This window comes from Trichechus manatus, unplaced genomic scaffold (genome assembly GCF_000243295.1).
Source record: "Trichechus manatus latirostris isolate Lorelei unplaced genomic scaffold, TriManLat1.0 scaffold00205, whole genome shotgun sequence".
Taxonomy (NCBI): Eukaryota; Metazoa; Chordata; class Mammalia; order Sirenia; family Trichechidae; genus Trichechus; species Trichechus manatus.
The window spans coordinates 3,984,979-3,988,653 of NW_004444141.1; positions in this window are offsets into that span (position 1 = coordinate 3,984,979).

Genomic DNA, 3,675 nt, shown 5'->3' on the forward strand with positions numbered 1-3,675 from the left:
GGCAAGACAAATCAATCTCCCCTTCCTATGGGCCACCATCCCAACCTACGGTTGACCAGGCGACTCCCAGGTATTGCATCCTCTGTGCTATACACACCCAGTACCTGCCTCCATGGTGAAAGAGAGGCTTGCCCTCTGAGTCACCCATCCAACATGCTGTGGCACAGCCAGACTATGGCTGATTCACCCTCACCACGTCCCTCCTCAAAACACTGCAGACACCTGCACCTGATCCTGACCTTCCCCATGCCCACACTCAGGCCCCAACGGGGGTGGAGGGAATCGTAGAATGCGGGCTTCTCCCTACCAGTATAACCCAGTTGTTGCCCTGGGTGGAAGGTGGCAGAGGTCAGGGGTTGGGGGAAGAGTGGTTGGAAGGCTGGGCAAGGCTCAGGGAACCAGAAGCTGGGGAGTGGGCTACCGAGATAACCTCCCATGGAGGCAAGGGGGTGGCGGGAGGCAGTACTATGTCCATAAGCTGAGCTCCAAGTCCCTGGCACATGCTACACTTTCCAACACTTACAAAATACAAATTCAAAGATAAAATTATTAAGAATTTCAAAATGGCGGCTGCAGACTATTAAACTCCAAGTACAGGGGCCTTCTGAATGTAGTACCCTGTGCAACTGTCTGGTCACACGTCCATGAAGTCAGCCCTGTGCCTGTGATGCAGTGAAGGAAAGAAGAGTCATCTTTGCCCTGGCTCCTCAAGACAATGTAGTACATGGTAACTCTAAGAGGACACAGTTGGAGTGGAGCCACATACCATGGAACAAGGTAGCTGTGTGAAGGCAAGGTAGGAGGATGATTGGGCAGGATCTGTCACCACCCTAGGGCTCCCTGAGAGAGAATCTGGTGTCCTGCTATATGCGGTAGGGCTCAGAGTAACAGAATTTGTAGTAATGTGAATTTGAATGTAAATGTGACTGCAATAGTATTCAAAGGATGTTCAGATTGGAACTCTGGTGACACTTGTGCCTTAATCTCTTCTAGTAGTCTATTTAGCTCATCAGTGATTGAGATCTGCAAAGATTCTTATCTGTTTCTGAACTCCCTGGTATGTGCTTGTCACTTGGGAGTTGCTCAGCAAATGTCAGCTGAATGAATCAATGACTGAAGAATGGAAAATAAGCACCCACACATGTTCAAACACCACATACAATGTAAAAAAAAAAAAACCCAGTTAATTCAATCTAGTTAATATTCTAACTAATAGTATGAAAATATTATTTTTTCCCTTGCTAAATTATGGGGTTCAGTAAGATTTTGCAGGTTTGTCTAGGAAGAGAATCATTTTTTTCTAATGCTGTTTCTAGGAAGCAATTCCTTTGAGAACCAAAAAACAAATGTCCAAGTGAAATTTTGGAACATTGATTGGATTCACTTGGAGTCTGCATGTGTGTATAAATGAAGGGTTGAATTAAGTAACCTACACTAATAAAATAACCAGGCATCAAATCCCATAGCTACTTAGTATCAAATAATATGATTATATGTGTTAATTTACGCAGTGCTAAAAGTCTTTGTGGAGAACTTTTCCATACACTAGTTACAGTAACAGGATAGAAGTAAACTGTGAATATTGGGAAACTCTGCTGCAGAGGTAGATGGTTCTGGGAGTCTGTATACTGGATCTAAGAGTTCTGGGTGACAGCAGTGTCCAAGATACTTCTTTCTCTAACCCATCTCTTAATTCCACACCTAGGGAGAAAGTAAGGTAAAGATGCTAGATCAAAATGTTGGGAAAAGAAATTTGGATTCCTCCTTTTCTCCTGCATCTTCCGGGACTCCACTTTTGAGGCTAATGGCAGTCGCAAGGACTCTTCCTGGAGTTCACTTCTCAGGCCTTTGTTCCCTCAGATAAAAATGGTCCTAGGAAAATTCCGAACTTGGTGACGTTTCTTATCAATGATCTCCGTCTCCCTTTTTTTCTCTTATCCTGACTTGGCTCCCTAGTTTTTTATAACTTTTCTAGTATACCCTATCATACTCTCGAGATGTAGAGGATGGAGCACTTGACAAGGAGTCAGGAGAACTGTGTTCAATGTCAATTTCCGTCACTTTCTGATTATTTAACCTTGAGGAAATCACATTATCTCCCCGAACCTCCATTTCGTCATCTGTAGAATTCATATATTGATGCATATCTTGTGAATTACATATGTTTATAACATAAAAGCAATCCAAATGTAAACATACATATGAGATTTCAAGGATGGATTAAGCTTTATGGATTAGCCTTTCTATTTTCATATTAAATTTAATAGAAATTATTATCTTTGCCCCTTGGCCAAATAAATGAACATCTCATGGTAGAATTCTAGAAATAATCAGGTGTGTTTTTGTGATATTGGAATTAGGAAAGGGGAGATTGCAAAATGCGTGTGACAGCCTACTTAAATCATTCATGATGGTTTCCTGGCTCTTAAAAGTTCAGATTCTGATCTAAGCATGAAGATCTTTTTATCAATACTTTAATGATGCAACCAAATTATAATGAGGGAACCAAGGAATTCACTACCTCCACTCAATAGTCCCAGTTCATCTGTTTTGCACTGATTGATTCAAGAATTACATTTTGTTGTGTGGGAAATGGTTAGTGAGCAGTTAGGAGTGATCTGAAATGTTATTTATTTTAATTAAAAAAAACGACTAAGGATGATACTTTCTGCCATTCCTATAGCTTATCCGTATAAATGATGTTTGGGGGTTTGCTGTTATGAATCTTAAAACCAAAACTCATTCTTTGATGTCTGTGATAAAAGACTCAAATGCAGTAGCATTAGTATAAAAATTTGTTTAAAAGACAGTGTGATAGGTAAATAATATATTTAAAAGTTAGAAAAAATGGGAGGTCAGGTTATTTGAAAGATTTAAAGTTAGGGAATAATTCCTGACCAAAAGCATACCACAAAATAATCTCATAATTTCCTGATTGAAGTTCCATACAAATGCCTAAACTTGTTTCTCTTGACATAACGATTTATTGAATTGTAGAAAAAAAGTCTACTCCCATAAGAAAAAGACTAAACCTTAAATTAAATGTTAAATTATTATTGATTTACCAGCTATACTTAACCTAATGAAGTTGTCTATTATCTATGAAGCTGCAAAAGTATTTAAGTTGTTTTAAACACATTTTAATTTCTTTAATAGTGAAAGAAAGAGATGTATAACTTAATATTGGGAATTCATTCACTGCTCCATGTATGGGTCAGCAGGAAAGGCGGCACACTCAAATGGGTGATTAATGCTAGTTTAATAAAGGGACTACTTACAAAGGTGGAAGATGGGTGAAGGGAACCAGCAAGGGCTAATGAAACCAGGACTAGCAATAACAGGAGGCACTTACTGCTCTAGACCTGAAGGGGAATGGCCACAGCAACCCAGAAGAGGTGTCCCTGTTGCTTTAGATGTAGCTGCAGTTCCAGGAGAGAGCTGCCAAACGAGACTTGTGGCCTCTGGTAGAGTCACAGAACTACTGCCAATCTGCACCCTGACAAGGGCTAGCCAGGGCAGGAAAACTCCACCCTCACTCTCCTTTTGCTAATCTCTCCCTCTGGCCATTCAATGTGAAGTCAGAGGGAGCCTGTGCAATTCATGAATTTTATCCCCCAGACACAGAGCTGTATGGAGGAGAATAGAATGAGGGTATGGAGGGAAAATGAAAAATGT